Source organism: Macaca mulatta, chromosome 7, assembly GCF_049350105.2.
Source record: "Macaca mulatta isolate MMU2019108-1 chromosome 7, T2T-MMU8v2.0, whole genome shotgun sequence".
NCBI lineage: Eukaryota > Metazoa > Chordata > Mammalia > Primates > Cercopithecidae > Macaca > Macaca mulatta.
In genome coordinates, this window is record NC_133412.1 from 81,520,329 (window position 1) to 81,538,577 (window position 18,249).

At 37.3% G+C, this 18,249-nt stretch overlaps 1 long non-coding RNA gene across 7 annotated transcripts in view; it reads left to right on the forward strand.

Annotated features, from left to right (window-relative positions):
- LOC114679492 (uncharacterized) overlaps positions 1 to 18,249 on the forward strand; it is a 222,443-nt gene that overhangs the window by 25,028 nt on the left and 179,166 nt on the right. The window contains exon 3 of one of the 7 annotated variants that reach the window (XR_013396019.1): positions 11,545 to 11,757. The exons of the other annotated variants lie outside the window; for them this stretch is intronic. This is a non-coding gene — a long non-coding RNA (uncharacterized LOC114679492). The remainder of the gene's footprint in view (positions 1 to 11,544; positions 11,758 to 18,249) is intronic. 7 annotated transcript variants of the gene reach the window in all.

Sequence of the window (18,249 nt, forward strand, 5' to 3'; positions counted from 1 at the left end):
GTACTATATCAAATGTAAGTGATGAGAATGGGTATCTTTGTCTTAGTCCTGATCTTAGAGAAAAAGCTTTCAACTTTTTACCATTGAATAGGATATAAGCTCTGGATTTGTCATATATGCCCTTTTTTATGTTGAGGTATATTTCTTCCATACCTAATTTGTTGAGAATTTTTAACACAAAAGGATGTTATAGTTTTTCAAATGCTTTTTCTGCATCTCTTGAGATGATCATATGAATTTTATCTTCCATTCTGTTAATGTGATATAAGATGATCATATGACTTTTATCCTTCATTCAGTTCATGCGTTATGTCACATTGATTGATTTATATATGTTGAAACATCCTTGCATCCCAGGAATAAATCCCACTTGATCAACTTGATCGTGGTGAATGATTCTTTTAATGTGTTATTGAATTCAATTTTTGAGTATTTTGTTCAAGATTTTTTGCATCTACATTCATCAGAGGAATTGGTCTATAACTTTCTTTGCTTATAGTGTTCTTATCTGGCTTTGGTATCAGTATAATGTTGGTCTTGTAAAATGACTTTGGAAATATTCTCTCCTCTTCAGTTTTGTGGAAGAATTTGAGAAGGATTGCTGTTAATTCTTTACATTTTTGGTAGAATCCACCAGTGAAGCCATCAGGTCCTGGACTTTTCTTTGTTGAGAGGTTTTGAATTATTAATTCAATCTCCTTACTCATGATTGGTCTATTCAGGTTTTTTTGTTTTTGTTTTTTTTTTAGACTGGGTCTCAGGATTATTGCTCAGGCTGGAGTGCAGCAGTGCAGTTGTGGCTCACTGAAGCCTTGACGTCCAGGGCTCAGGTGATTCTCCCACCTCAGCCTCCTAAGTAGCTGGGACTACAGGTGTGCAACACTACATCCAGCTTTTTTTAATTTTTTTTATTTTTTTTTTATTTTTAGTAGACACAGGGTTTTTTCGTGCTGCCCAGATTGGTGTCAAACTCCTGAACTCAAGCTATCCACCCACCTCGGCCCCCCAAAGTGCTGGGATTACAGACATGAGCCACCATGCCCAGTCTCTAGTTCTTCTTTGTTGAGTCTTTGTAGGTTGTATGCTTCTAGGAATTTATACATTTCCTCTAGGTAATCCAATTTATTGATATTTATTTGTTCACAGTAGTCCCTTATAATCTTATGTATTTTTGTGGTTTCAATTGGAATGTCTCCTTTTTCGTTTCTGTTACGTAGTTGAGTCTTCTTTCTGTTTTTTGTTTGTTTGTTTGTTTTTTAGTCTGGCTAAAGATGTGTCAGTTTTGCTTATCTTTTCAAGAAACCAGCTCTTAAGTTTTGTTGCTATTTTCTATTGTTTTTTAAAAATCTCTGCTTTATTTTTCTCTGATCTTTATTATTTCCTTCCTTCTGTTGACTTTGGGCTTAGTTTATTCATCTGTTTTTAGTTCCTGATGTATAAAGTTAGGTTGTTTATCTGAGATTATTTTTTTCTTAATGTAGGTGTTTATTGCTATAATGTTTCCTCTTAGAATTGCTCTTGCCGTGTCCCATAAATTTTGGTATGTTGTTTCCATTTTCATTTGTCTTAAGATTTTTTTTCTTATTCTTTTTGATTTCTTCTTTTACCCATTGGTTCTTCAGGAGTGTGTGTTTAATTTTTCACATATTTGCAAATTATCAAATTGTTCCCTGTTACTAATTTCTATTTTCATCAGAAAAGGCACTTGACATGATTTTAATCTTCTTACATTTTCTGAGACTTGTTTTGTGGCTTAACTTGATTTATCCTGAAGAATATTTCATGTGAACTTGAAAAAAATGCATATTCTGTTGCTTTTGGGTGGAATGTCATACTCAAAGGTGAAAAGTTCAAAGCTTTCCTCTAAAGTCAGGAGTAAGACAAGGATGCCAATTTTGTCACTTCTATTCAACATAGTACTAAAAGTCATAGTCCAAGCAACTAGTAGAGAAAAAGAAATAAAGGCATCCACATAAAAAAATTAAAATTATCTTTATTTGCATATAACATGATCTTATACATAAAAAATTGTAAAGACTCCACCAAAAAACTTTTAGAACTAATAAACAAATTTAGTAAATTTGCAGGATACATATGTCTATTAGGTTCATTTCATATGTCATTCAGGTCAGCTGTTTCCTCATTGATTTTCTATCTGTATCATCTCTCTATCGTTAAAAGTGGGGTGTTGAAGTCCCCTACTATTATTATCTTACTGTCTATTTCTCCTTTCAGTTCTGCTAATATTTGCTTTATATGCTTAGGTGATTCAGTGTTGGGTATGTATCTATTTACAATTGTTAAATTCTCCTGATGAACTGACCCCTTTATAATCACTTCTGTGTCTCTTGTGACAATTTTTGATTTAAAGTCTATCTGTATAACATAACTGCTCTTGTTCTCTTTTCGTTACCATTTGCATAGAATCTTGTCTCAGCCCTTTACTTTCAGCCTTTGTGTGTCCTTAGAGCTAAACTGAGTCTCTTATAGGTAGCGTATAGTTGGATCTTATTGTTTTTAAATTCATTCAGCCATTCTATGTCTTTTGATTGGATAATGTAACACATTTATGCTCAAAGTATACTGTTTCCATTTTGTTAATTGTTTTCTTACTATTTTGTAGTTTCTTTGTCCTGTTATTCCTCTCTTGCTGGTCTTCCTTTCTGATTTGATAAATTTTTTGTAATGGTATGCTTTGAGTTGTTTCTCTTTATCTTTTGTGTTTCTACTACAGGCTTTTTCCTTTGTGCTTACCATAAAGGTTACATAAAACATCTTATAGTTATAACAATCTATTTTAAACTCATAACAACTTAATTTCAACTACATATAAAAAATCTACATGTTAACTTTTCCTCCTTCCACATTTTATGTTGTTGAGGTCACAATTTACATCTTTTTATATAGTGTATTCGTTAACAAACTATTGTAGCTATAGTTTTTTTGTTACTTTGTCTTTTAGTTTTTATACTAGACTTAGAAGGGATTTATATACTACCATTACCATATCAGAGTGTTATGAATTTGAGTATATTCTTATCTTTACAGTGAGTATTATACTTTTATATGCTTTCGTGTTGTTTGTTAGAATCCTTTTGTTTCAACTTTAAGAACTCTCTTTAACATTTCTCACAAAGCAGGTCTAGTGTTAACAAACCACATCAGCTTTTGTTTGTCTGAGAAAGTCCTTATCTTTCCTTCATTTCTGAAGGACAACTTTGCTGGGTATTCATTTTTTTTCTTTCACTATTTTAATATATATTATTCCAATTTCTCCTGGATGCAAGGTTTCAGCTGCAAAATCCACTGATGATCTTATGAGGGCTTTCCTTTTATGTGATGAGTAACTTTTCTCTTAGTGCTTTCAAAATTCTTTGTCTTTGGGTTTTGAGAATTTGATTATATAATATGTCTTGGCAAAAATTATTTTATGTTTACTTTATTTAAGGTTCTTTGGGCTTCATGGATCTGTATATTTCTTTCCCTCTTTAGATTTGAAAAGTTTTATACTCATTATAGAAGTTCGTTTCTCTGCTCCTTCTGGAACTTCTATAATGAGTATATTGATTTGCATAATAGTGTACCATAATTTCCATATTATTTCTTCAATTTTTAAGTTTTTTCCTTATTATTTCTCTGAGTACTTTTGAGTGACTTATCATTGAGTTCATTGATTCTACCTTCTGATTGGTTGAGTCTGAAGTTGAAGCTCTACGTGGAATTTTTAAGTTCATCCATTGTGTTCTTCAGCTCCAGAATTTCTATTCTTTTTAATGGTTCCTATATTTTTGTTGAATTTTTAATTTTGTTTATGTATTACTTTTCTGGCTTCATGTAGTTGTCTATCTGTATTCTCTTATAGCTCACTGAAATTTTTTGAGATGATTATTTTGAATTATTTGTTAGGCAGTTCATACATCTCTATTTTTTAAGAGTTGATTACTGGTGCTTAATTTTGTTCCTTTGATAGGGTCATGTTTCTCTGATTATTTGTGGTGCTTATAGCCTCGTACTGGTGCCTGTACATTTGAAGAAGTAGTCATCTTTTTCATTCTTGACAGACCGATTTTGGCAAGGAAAACCCTTCACCAGTCAGCACTTTCAGAGATTCAGGGTACATGTGTGAGCTTGCTGCTGAAGTCCTTGTGCATGTTGGTCTGGTACCTAGGTCCACAGGGTCTGACCTGTTACCTGAGTCTGTGGGGTTGTGCCTATAGAGCTTGGGTCCATGGGTATAGGCCTGGGTTCTGGGTCCATGAAGTCTGGTATGGCACTGGGAACTCTTGAGGTGGGCCTGACGACTGGGTCCATGGGAACAGGCCTGGAAGCTGAGTCTATGTGGGTGGCTCTGGGAGCTTGGGCCATGAGGGCCAGCCTGGCATTGGGGTTTGCCTGGGGCCTGGCTGGGGCTGCAGGGACCAGCCAGGTGCTGAAGTGAGTTTGGATCCTGGGCTGCAGGGGGTGGCCTGGTACTGAGTTGGGCCTGGAGACTGGAGCCATGGATACTGACTTCATGCTAGGGTTCACTGTGGTGGGCCTGGTGCTGAGTCCATGAAGACAGGCCCGGAGCCTGAGTCTATAGTGACCAGTGTGGAGCCTGGGGCAGCCATAAATGGCTTGGTTCTGGGGAAGGCCTGGAGTCTATGTTCATAGGAGCCATGGAGGTTGGAGCCGTTGGGTCTTAGAGACATAGTGGACAGCCTGGAGCTTGGGTTTACAGGGACTGTCCTGTAGCCTATGGCTATAGGAACCTGCCTGGGTGCTGAGTTCACTGAATTGTGCCTGGCATTGGAGTCCATGAAGTCAGGTGTTAACTTTACTGTCCTTCCCCCACATATATAGTATCTCTTTCCATGTTGCACTGCCCAGGTTTGGGGGCAGGGTAGTGCAGATAATATGAAACTTTCTTTTCTATTCTCTTTAATGCACCTTTTCTTATTTCTCTGCTCCACAAAGGTGCTATAACCTCTCATCTGGATTCCTTGTCTCTTATGAAGATATTTTCATTCACAGATGGTTGTTCAAATTGATGTTTCTGTGAAGGAATAAATACTGAAAACTTCTATGTTGCCATTTTGCTCATGTCATTCTCCTCTGTTAACTTAAAAATATTTTTTGCTGCACTTCTTGAATAACACATTGTTGAAAATTATCAGACTCTTGGCTTGGTTGTTGAAGTTCCTCCTTTAGAGCAAGTTCCTCTTATGTTCTCTGTAGATACACTATAGTTGTAAAATGTTTGTAGAGATAATATTTTGTGTGTAGAATTAAGGACAAATTAAACACAAATGTTTAGTGGGACAGTATTAGTAAGAAGATCTATTGCATTAGAAAAGGGAGAAGTATCAAGTTTATTTAGGAGAAATAAAATGAGTTGAGAAAATTTAAGGGAAAATGTACAGTCCAATGAGACCTTGTGGAGAAAAACAAAATAACAAGAAAGACATGGAAGAATGTTTACATTCTTGAAACAACAAGAGTGAAGAAAGCCAAGAGCACAGTTGGAGTTGCACCAGATCAAGCAGAAGTTCCGCTGGAGCCTGAACTGAGAATGTGCCATTCCTAGTTACCTTGATAACAGCCCCACTTTCTGTTAATAATACTCTAATGAGAAAAATCTTGCAAAAATAGTCAGAAAAGGCAGAGTCAAATATGGTTCAATGTGTTCCACCTTAGTAGAAAGTCTCAGGAGGAGTTTAGGGAGGATGGTGCTGCAGGCAATGGATGAGATAATGATGAGAAAATTTTCAGCTCTGTATAAAAAGGCAAGTGAAATACATGCTTGTGAATTTCTGGGTGCTTTGCCATGTTGTATTTCCCGATAAATTTTATCCCAGTTAATATGAAGAATAAACTCTGATTATTATGGTTATCACTTGCTGGGTGTCTATTATTTTTCAGAAACTGTTTCAGGAACTTTATATAAATCATTTAATTACACATTTCCAAACTGCAAATGAATTAGTTATTATTATGATCATTTTATAGATGAAGAAAATGAGACTCAGAGCAATTAATAAGTTGCCCAAAGTCAGATAGCAAGTAAGTACCAGAAATAAAATCCAGATTAATCTAATTCCCATACCCTTGCTCTTTCAATTATGTTTCAGAGTTGATCACAAAAAGAACCACACTGTGTGCTTAGGATGATTTACTACCTACTAAATTTAACCATGGGGCAATCTAATAAACTGGGTAGAATATATGGTTAAGATAAAATTTGAGAAGAAAAGATTAAATGAAAATAGTTGGTACATACCAATGGTCAGAATATTCTGTCAGTATTCTAGAAATTTATATAAGAATAAACTGTATGCTGACAAAATTTTATTATATTAAAAAATTCACATTCTTCATACACAAGTCTTGTAAATAGCTGCTGTTAAAGAAAGGATATTTACCTAGAAAAATCTGGGGTGGTCAACCAGTATATAACCATTCCTGGGGTGAAATGTCCCTTTCATCTTAGGCCTCTGGCCAATTTATCCAAGGAGTAGATACCTGACTTCAAAATATTCTCTTTTATAGGCAATTACAACCTGCAAGGGAATATACAGAGGTCTCAGTGTAGTAGAGTTGAGTTATATTAACAGCGATTCTTTGGAGAGAATAAAACCACCTTACACTACCATGCTCAATGGCGAAGATTAACAGCAACATTATATAAGTTGAAACACTGAGGGCCTAGACCAGTTAGGAATGCATTATTGGGTAACTTCACTGGGCAAATAATTCTGAGTAGCTGAGATGCTGGCTAATGGTAAGAATAACGTGGAAGTCATAAATACTAGCTATAACCTTGCTATAGTCTGAATGTTTGTGTGCTCCCAAATTCATATGCTGAAACCGAATCACAAATATCATGGTCTTAGGAGGTGGGGCCTTTGGGGAGTGCTTAGGTCATACAGTCAGGGCCCTCAAGAGTAGGATTAATGCTCTTATAAAAAAGACCCCAGATAGTTAACTGTTTCCTTCCACCACATGAGGACAGTGAGAAAGTACAATCTATGAACCAGAAAGCAGATCCTCTCCAGGCACTGAATCTGCTGGCACCATGAGCTTTTACTTCCCAGTCTTCAGAACCATGAGAAATAAATTTCTATTGTTTATAAGCTATTGAGTTTATAGCGTTTTGTTGTAGCAACCTGAATGGACTACAATAAACCTCATGACCAGTTTCAGCAGCAAATACAAAAATATACACTTGTATTTCTTTGCACACTAAACCTATACTAGGTCTATAGTTATGTTAGTATTGATTCCCTAACTTTTCTCCCCTTCATAGGCTGTGTAGTTACAGAATGCCCAAATGAAATTATTACAAATCTATAATACAGATGGATATCACCCAGGGAGTCTGATTTCAAAAAAATGTGGTATCATGACATTGTACCTTGTTTATTAGCTGGGCATGAATTTAGGTCATTTACTATTTTAGAAGAAGATGAGAGTGTTAGTTATTATATATGGATTAATTACTTTTAGTTGAATTGAGGCATTTATGGATATATGGATAAAATATATATGTATTGGGTAAAGAGAGGTGAAAGAGAGAGAAGAGAGAGAAAGAGAGAGAGAGTGTGTGTGTGTGTGTGTATGTTTGTGTGTGTGTACACAACCATGGCAGCCAACAGATGGAATGTAGGAGACACAAACTGCGGCGGTTGCTCAGCTCCGTGTAGTTTCCCCAAGTATAAGCCTACATATTCTACTCTGTCCCCTGGACATAGCTATATGTTCTCAAGATAGAGATATCTGACCCAAGTTGTTTCAGTTAGATTAACTCTTCTAATAATTAGAAAACCTGAATTGAGGTACATAGAAACAGAGAGTGTTTGAGTTGCATGAAGCTAGGCAATGCTATAGAAAGCATGTTTCCATTCCACAGCTTCTGGAGGTCTTGGAACTTCTGGGTTTCCGTTCTTCCCATAGTTTAATTTTTCAGTCCTTCCTTTATTCCTTTATTCCATGCTATTCTCCATAATCTTTGTAATACATGCTTTGCTTCAGTTTTATAAGAATGGGAAAAAATAAGGCATATAATCTAATTTTAAAATTAAGTAGAACAGAGATGACTAATAAAAATGCATATATTTGTTTAGGGGCTGTGCTCATATATCACAGAAATAAGAGGGAGATATACTATGGTTATATTTCAGATGCAACTAATCTGATATCAGCCTTCTGAAATTGATTCTTTCTTTATCTTCCACATCACTCATGAACTTCCTTCTCTGAAACACCAGTTATTTAACTTGATTCTTCTTTATATAATTAAATATTGATTTTGGCTATCACTAAAAGAAAAATATAATAGAAAGTGCTACACAAATAGGGAATTCATTTTTTTTTAATGGGACAAGAGATACAGAGGTAGCTCTCGGGAGACAGCTCACTGATACCATTGAAACCCAAGCATTTTCTTTCTTTCTTCTTCAGTGTCCCAAGCATGTGGGCTTTCTTTCTCCTGGTTGTAAAATGGTTGTTGGAATTCTAGGCATCAAGCCAGCATGACAGACAGAAGAATAAAACAGAAGGGGTGGCACCAACAGCTTTCTGTGGATGTCACAATGACTATAACTGTTGTACGGTCACCTCTGGCTATAAGGAAGGCTGGAAAATCAATTTTTTTGTGAAGTAGAAAAAACAAGAAGCAATAGGGTTGACATAGGTGCTGAGTGAATCAACTAACAGTATCTTCCATAGCTTCTAGAATAATCAATCTTAATGAATTTTCTTAGGTATGATGATATTTAGAAATAGAAGTTAAAGAAAGCTCCTTAGTACAGTTTGCTGGTTTCCTGGACAGAAGTACAACTTTATGCTGAAGTCTACGTTCACTCATATCTGTTGCTGATAGACTTAGTTCCTAAATCTGCATCACTTATCCACTCAGCATGTGTGTGCATGTGCCTGTGTGTGTATTCCATCTTTCATTTTTATTTTTTAAATTGAGACAGAGTCTCACTCTGTCGCCTAGGCTGGAGTGCAGTGGTGCGATCTCAGCTCACTGCAACCTCTGCCTCCTGGGTTCAAGCGATTCTCCCACCTCAACCTCCTGAGTAGCTGGGACTACAGGTGTGTACCGACAAGCCCTGCTAATTTTTCTATTTTAGATGGGATTTCCCCATGTTGGCCAGGCTGGTCTCAAACAACTGTCCTCAGGTGATCTGCCTGCCTTGGCCTCCCAAACTGCTGGGACTACAGGCATGAGCCACTGTGGCCTGGCCCTGTAATTCCATGTTTTTAATGAGCAAAATATGTACATCAAAAAGAATCCAGATATACAAAAGTTTTTCTCTTATCCTTGTTCCTTACTCATTCATTAACCTGTCTTAATGCCATCAGTGTTTTCAACTTACTGGGTATTCTTCCAGAGAGAGCTTATATATTCATATGAATTGCACAATCCTCTCTTAAAACCACTAGTTCCATCTTTGCACATTTCACAAGCAAGTGACTATGCCAATGTCTTCACCAAGGGAAGAAAAAGGGGGAAACCAATCTTCATTCAACTATTATGTGCCAGCTGCCTCAATACATCCTATCTCATTTAATCTTCATAATGCCTCGCTGAAGTTGATACCTGCATGTTCAGCATGGTAATCTGAGGGTCAGAATATGTCTCAGTCCATTCACATTGCTGTAAAAAAAAGTCTTAGATCAAGTAACTTATGAAGAGTAGAGACCTATTTTTCACAGCCCTGGAGGCTAGGAAGTCCAAGATCAAGGGACTAGCAGATTTGGTGTCTGGTGAAGGCTGGCTCTCTGCTTCACAGATTGTACCTCTTGCTGTATTCTCACAAGGTGAAAGGATGGAAAGAGCAAACTCAGTCCCTCAAGCCCTTTCATAAGGGCACTAATCCTATCTATGAGGGTGGAACCCTTACAGACCAATCACTTCCCAAAGGTCCCATATCTTAATACCACCATCTTGAGGTTTAAGTTCTACCATGAGTTTTGGAGGGACACAAACATTCAAACCATAGCAGGGTAGTTAGATGACACATATTAGGCCAAAGAGCTAATCAAGGTTTGAAAGTGGAATTTAAATCTATGTGCTTTGGTTTGCCTGTCTCTGAAACATCTATTTTTTTTTTTAAAAAGAAAATGATGTTTATTTGGAAATAGAACATTGCAATGGGAATACACATGCCATTGTAAACTATGTGTGTATTCGGGGAGGTAAAAGAAGACACAGGTGTTTTTGTTTGTTTGTTAGTTTTTTGAGACAGAGTCTGTTTCGCACTGTTGCCTGGGCTGGTGTGCAGTGGTGCAATCTCAGCTCACTGCTACCTCCGCCTCCCAGGTTCAAGCAGTTCTCCTGCCTCAGCCTCCCAAGTAGCTAGGATTACAGGCACCCACCACCATGCCTGGCTAATTTTGTGTGTGTGTGTGTGTGTGTGTGTGTGTGTGTGTGTGTGTATTTTTAGTAGAGATGGGGTTTCACTATGTTGGCCAGGTTGGTCTCAAACTCCTGACCTCGTTATCCACCCACCTTGGCCTCCCAAAGTGCTAGGATTACAAGAAGACACACGTTTTTTAAAGGAAAAAAATGAGGAAGATTACATAGTTGTTTTAAAAGAAATAGCCTTGGCTACAGAGATGAGTAGCAAGGGTTATGGCAATCTGAAGTTGAACAGGCGGTTACTGGGCAGATAAAGCATCTGTTGAGTTCTATTCATGTGTATCTGAGCCCTTCATGCAGCAGGTTTCTGCTGGATGATTGGCTCTTTCTGCCACAGTGAACTACTACACAGGTCTTCCTCCTCTGCTGCTCTGTCTTCTAGCTGATTCTTTAACAAAGTATGCTCAAGGTTGTGAAAGCTTGGCCTCTTTCCTTGTGGCACTTAGAGCAATGATTTGAAGTGAGTTGATTGTCAATAAATGTCCATTAATTAAATTACTTGGCACTCCCCCTGACCTCAGCCTAGAGCCCTTGCTATTGCTTCTTCCGCTCCTAACACTCCTGCAGCTTTGCTCAATTGCTTTTCTTTTAGGATTTATCCTTTTACCATACTTATCTCTCTAGAGACTTGTTTCTTGATGTGTGGACCGTGGACCAACAGCATCAACATCACCTAGGAGCTTATTAGAAATACAGATTCTCAGGCCCCACCCTAGACCTACCAGACCAGAATCTATTTTCACAACATCATCTGGTGGTTACTATGCATACTAATGTTTGAAAAACACTGTTCTAGATATGCCTACAGGTCAAGTGTAGTCAGCTACCTGTGGTCACATTTGAAATGGTTTTATGAGTACCTATACAATATACATAATATATCGTATGCTCCTGAAAAACCTAGGAAACTTACTATATGTTCGTTAAGAACAAATTTGCTGACCTCTGCTGTAGAATCTATGCGTTACTGTACTCGCATTTGGGGTGGATATTTAATCTTGCTTTTACTCATGTACCATGGGCATGGAGTTGAGTGCTGATTCTGCCACGCTTCTTCTTCTGTGCACTTACGGTGTTTTGTACATTCACATTCATGACTTCACATTATGATTTACATTTTGTTTGTATGTTTACAGGTATGGCTCTGTACTAGGCAGAAAGCTCCTTGAAGACAGATGAGGCCGGGCTCCCTAGAAGCAGAGCCTGGAACTCACTTGAGTGAGTCATTGAAGAAGTGCTCTCAGGGAGAACCTGGAAGGAAAGGAGGAAAGCAGGACAGGCTAGAGCAAGAAGCTAAGCAAAGATGTTGCGGCTGCACTGGAGTCTAACTTCACTGTGATTTTTGGGAGGTACTCTGAAATGTAAATAACACTGTAGACTTACCCCACCTTGAGGCAAGGGGCTGAGCTTTTTGTACCACATCATTGTCCTGGGCTGGCCGTGGAGGAAGGCATGACCTCACAGGCTTTTCTGGATGAGGCTGCTTCCCTTGGCTGAACCCACCTGTGAGCCTTTGGCAGCCTCTATTCAAGCAGCTGGGGTGGGGGAGAGTGAGTTCCGTTGTGGCTTTTTATTTTAATCTCTGTATCCGTGGTTTCTAGTACAGTTTCTGGCACTCAGTAAGCATGCAATAAATCTTTGCTACATGGGTGAGTCTCTTCCTAATATAATACTTACTCACTTGTCAATTAAAATAGACAGTACCCATTGTCTTTGTTTATGTTCACGCAATTGATAAAGCAAATATTCTTCTGACTAGTTAAACAAGACTAAATGAGATCATCCAGATGAAGGTAACTAGCAAACTGGCTGACATATAATAGGCAACAATAAATGTTAATTTCCCCTTAAGATTAAATAGGCTATATATATTTTATTAGGAAGAATGTTTCCTGTTTATGGCTTATAACAAATTTTAATGAATCAAGAGAGATTTCTGCTCTTATTATCTGTGTAATCTCTGCTTGAGGTAGAGACCTCTACTTGAGTAGACCTCTATTTCTACCTCAGCTGTGAAGAGGTATAATGATGGTATAATCTGAGATGTCATACTAACAGTGATATTAGAGAGTGAAGGAAGTATCAGAGAAAAATATGGTTAGCTGTTAAAATCATCTACAAAAAAAAAAAATAATGATTGCTGCCAGGTATTCAGTGCCTAATTATAGGACAGGCACTGTCCTAGGAGCTTTATGTGCTTTATTATCAGTCCCCCAAACAACCCTATAAGGTGGGTGCTATAATAGGTTGGTACACAATAGATAGACAAAGTATGTAATTAGGATATTAGCAAAACAAGGACACCAATATGTATATATTTTTTGATGTTTTAAAAATAGCATTAAAATAGTCATTCTGTTAAAAATCAGAATTTTATGGATTTTTTACATTTATTATTTTTTAAAATTTGAATTACATAAGGGATTACTACCACCTTTCTAGTGCGGATGAGTTCTATAAGTTTTAATTTCATACCCTTTTACCCCTGTGTATTAATTAACCCATTTTCAGAACTGAGGAACCTGCAACTCAGAAAGGTTAGATAGCCACTGGCTCCATCAAGAGTCAGGAAGCTGGTGACAAAGAAATTGGAGGGCTGGAGAGTAAAAGCAGGAGAAGGTGATACTCAGAGGAGAAGGACACTGGAGAAGTCAGTCCTGAATCCACCAATGAGGTACCGCTGCAACTATGTTTGGAATTGGCTCAGGCTGGCAGATTCCAGAATGACCCAGATGAAACCGCTTTAGCAATCTCCAGCAACTGCCATTCTGTCAGAGTCAGAAGCAGAAATCTCTTTTTCCAGTCTTCTTATCTCTTGCCAGTGCCTCCTGTTGATAGAATCGACCAGGAAGTAAACAGGCGAGGGAGTCTCAGAAATGGAGTTTGCACATACCTAGCCTAGTAGAGGAGAATAGAGAAGTTGCGTATGGGTTAGAGAGATGACATGCAAATAACCAGGAGACCTATACAGCTGGAATGTGGTATGGCCAGGCTATTTCTCTGTAGAATGCATATATTTTACAACAAAGCTGTACTAGTGAGCTAATCTACGCACTTCACTTGAAAATTCATGTTTGAGTTAATTTAATTTACTTTACTTGAAATTGCATGTTTCTTAGGATTGAAAACTAGTTCATTTGTCCTCTGGTTTTGGCTTTTTATTCAGCTTTGAATATGATCTTTCAAAACAGAGAAGAAATTTTCTCATATTGGTGACTTTATTAATATTGGCATTGGTGCCCGTGGGTTGAAATCTCAGCATTTTGGAACCCTGCTGGGACGTTCTGCTTCTACTCATTATGACATTTTCTCATCCCCCAGAGATAGCAGGTTTGAAACTGAAATAGAAATTTATATTCCTACTTGCAATATACAAGTTATTTGGTAGCAATTCTTAAAGTGTGTCTAGAGCCAAATGGCATTGAATTTTTCCGTTACTGATACCCTTTTAATCATGATAATTTATGGAACACCACTGAATTAGGTAGTGGGGATGCTAGATTAGACAAGATAAAATTCCTGTTAATGGGAAGCTCATACCACAATATTTTACCCAAGCTGAGATAGTTTCTATTAGTTCCCTAGCAAGCACTTTTTTTTTTCATAGAGAAAAATGTAAACTTAGGTTGCACAGTTTCTTTTCTTTTTAAAGATACCTATTCTCCATTTTAATCTAAGGAATTCAATAGAGAGGAGGGACATTAAAGAGGGTAAATTTTGTATCCTACTATATTCCTGCAATGCTCACTAGTTTAGCTGGATAGTCCTGTTTCATAACATTGGTCCTCTATTTCTTGCTGGAGTAATAATGGCTGAGAAGTAACTGTTGTCTAATAAAGAAGGACGTACAGGAATACTGTGACCTGGCCTCATTTTGTTTTTGCTGGCACACAAAGATTATGGGTGTGACAAGCAGCAAATTATAAGGGAGAGTGATTCCATAGCTCCAGATCATAGAATATTCTCCAGCAAGAAAGTATTGGACATGACCAACTGTGAGGCACTTTTCTCTATTTTACATCCTTATTTAAAAAATAATGCTACTCATTACCTACGAAATCAATCAAGAATCCATGGCATGACATTTAAGGCCATTAAACAAAATTCCTGTTAATGGGAAGCTCATACCCTAATATTTTACCCAAGCTGAGATCACTTCTATTAGTTCCCTAGCAAGCCAGGTTCTTCCTCCAATCTTGTCTACCATTAACAACCGATTCCTATGACCAAGTTCCAGCTTCGAGCTGTTTGTTAAGCAAAACAATCCTTTTTAATAAAAACAAAACCTTATACAGAACTTCAAAATATAACAGACAAATGCAAAATTGGTCTGGTTAAGAATGGTGGAGGATTCAGAACTCGAATGCCTTGTCTTCTTTGTGCTTTGGCCACACAGGCACTTATTCCAAATTCCAGACTGTTCTGACTAGTCTCAGTGTTTCATTTTTGTCTACTTCTTTGACTTTGTCTATGGATTTTTATTGTTGTTTTTGCTTGGAATGATCTTCTCTAGCATCTTGTGTGCAAATCCATCTCCAATCTAAATTCTTTGTCTTCCATGAAACTCTTCATAATTTGCTCCACTTGAAGCCAAGCTAGACCTCCTCTGTGTTTCCAGTGGTAGTATTCAGGGAAGGTTGTTGTACTGTATTGTGAACCATCTTGAAGTCAGGGACTTCCTGTCTATCTCTGTACCATCATGTTTTGGACTATTAGGTACACAACGATTTTACCACTTTTTCAAAGAGAACAACATTTACCCTGATATAGGTTTTTGGTGGTTTTCTCTGGATACAGGTGAAGATTTTCCAAATTTATTTCCATATTTCTACCACATGGTGTTATTTTTATTTTCCCTTGAGGCTCCACTCAAATGCTACATCACAAATAAAATATTTCTTGAATCTTCCCAGATGAAAGTAATGTCAACTTCCACTGAATGCTCTAAAACCCACTTTCTGTCCCTCTCTGCATTTTCTAGCTTCTGTTATACAGCCATATACATGTCTTATATTCCACCCAATATTGCAAGTTACTTAAGAAAAGGTCTATGTTAAAGAACTATAAGAGTATCTAATCTACAGTGAAATCAAACATGGCTTCAAACCCAGGTTTCAAATCTGGGTGACCCTGAGCAAAAGACTTGACCTCTCTTTGAATCTCAGTCTTCTCACTGTGAAATGAGGCTAACAATGTCTCCTTCAGAGATTTTTTTGGTGAAGATTAAATTCAACAAGATTAAAGTATCTTACAAACCTTGAGCATTCAAAATATAAATTCCATCTCCCAGATTAATTTTGAGACTTTACTGGAAACTAGTATCGTCCCTTGTATGAAGTGTATGCTAATTAATGTTTATTTGCATGTTGAATTAGGCCAGAGAAATTACTATTCTAGTATATATTAATGAAAGTTACGTGGAAAAAAATTGTTCTGCTGATAAGAAGTTTGGGAAGTGTTGAATTTTATCTGAATAATTTTTTTAAAGGAATTAAGCATTTGTTTAGTTTTCTAAAGTGAATTATTTGACTCTTTCCTCACAGAGAATCTCACAGGGCAAGTGCTCTTTGCAACAGAGGTTGGGTAATACACAAACAAGGTACTGGTCCTAAAGGAAGTGGAAGGATAGCTTGTGTCTAGGCTGGCAGGCTGTACAGACTCCAAAGGTTGGTATTACCAAGGTAGATTCACCAAGGCCCACAGTCTAATCTTATAGGCTCTTAAAGTTGGCTTGTCTTCCAAATGTGGTTTGGAAGCCCACAGAGTGCCCTTGTATAATAGCATTCATCCCAATCATGTTAAAGAAGTTACTGTACATAGATGGCTTAGAAGAGTGCCTGGCACTGAAGATTTACATACACTTTTAACGTGCACATTTTGTTCTCTCATTCACTAGATTGTGCATTTTCTTTACTTTTTTTGTGCATTAGGAAATAGAAATTCAATTCAATTCAACATACAAATAAAATTAATTGAGCGTATACTTCATACAAGGAACTGTACTAGGTTCTAGGGAAGTCTCAACATTAATCTGGGGAATGGGAAATTGAGTTTCAATTTCCTAATATGGGTTCCTCTCGTGGACTGACTCACATTAACCAAGCTTAGAGACTGATAAATAAACATCAATGTGAATTTGTTAATTTGCCATGAGCACTCTTATTTCCAGTAGAATACACAGATGAACTGGCCTGATTACATAATTTCTCCACCCATCTCCACGATGGGCTGATGCACAGAAAAGTCAAATTATAATTAGAAGACTTTGTGATAAGTCTGAATTAGGAAAAGTAGAAAATTACTTAATTGATTTTAAGAGGTGTCCCTCAGCTAAGCCCTCCATCCTTTCTTCCTTTCTTCTCTTTTCCTCATCTATCCATCCAACAAATACTTCTGGAAAACCAGCTAGATGAGGCAGTTATAGCAGAGAGATCTGGGAAAGACTACCTATTTTTCAAATGACAAATGATCTGTTTGCTAGCCACGTGACCTCAGGGAAGTTATTTAACGTCTTAATGTTGCAGAATTCTCTTGTGTAATAGCACTCGTCTCAACCAGGTTAAAGAAGTTACTGTCTTTATAGCAGCATGATTTATAATCCTTTGGGTATATACCCAGTAATGGGATGGCTGGGTCATATGGTACATCTAGTTCTAGATCCTTGAGGAATCGCCATACTGTTTTCCATAATGGTTGAACTAGTTTACAATCCCACCAACAGTGTAAAAGTGTTCCTATTTCTCCACACATATGTTTATTGCGGCACTATTCACAATAGCAAAGACTTGGAATCAACCCAAATGTCCATCAGTGACAGACTGGATTAAGAAAATGTGGCACATATACACCATGGAATACTATGCAGCCATAAAAAAGGATGAGTTTGTGTCCTTTGTAGGGACATGGATGCAGCTGGAAACCATCATTCTTAGCAAACTATCACAAGAACAGAAAACCAAACACCGCATGTTCTCACTCATAGGTGGGAACTGAACAATGAGATCACTTGGACTCGGGAAGGGGAACATCACACACCGGGGCCTATCATAGGGAGGGGGGAGGGGGGAGGGATTGCATTGGGAGTCATACCTGATGTAAATGACGAGTTGATGGGTGCTGACGAGTTGATGGGTGCAGCACAGCAACATGACACAAGTATACATATGTAACAAACCTGCACGTTATGCACATGTACCCTAGAACTTAAAGTATAATAATAATAATGATAATAAATAAATAAATAAATAAGAAGTTACTGTATGTAGATGGCTTAGAAGAGTGCCTGGCACTGATGATTTACATATCTCTTTAACACACTACTTTCATCTTCTCATTCACTAGGTTGTGCATTTTTCTTACTTTTTTAATGCATTGCAAAGTTGAGTTTCAAAATGATTAATTACTTTGCCCTAGGTCATATGGGGTTAGTAAGTGGCTGAGCTTGAACAGGACCAAAAAGTAAATACACTGTTTATTTTAGAAAATCATGGATTTTGGCACTCTAGGGGAAAAAAAAATAAAACATAATAGTTATGCAGACTCTCATTTCTCTTTAAAAAATTCTAAGCCTTAAGAGATACAGAGTGGACCCTAGTTTCTTTCTATATCATCAACTTCTGATTGATTTTGTCATTTTCCGTATTTATCTCCTGTAATTTGGAATTTCCTCAAATGATACCCTAACAAATTAGATCAATTTTCTTCTGAAATATGTTTTTAAAAGACATTACAGTCATCCCAGACTCAGTTCTTAGTTATGAAATAGTGTATTTGGCAGTTTCCATTGCTTCTGGTTGTGATCAGATTGAATTTCAGACAGTCATCTTTAAGCTATGCCCTAA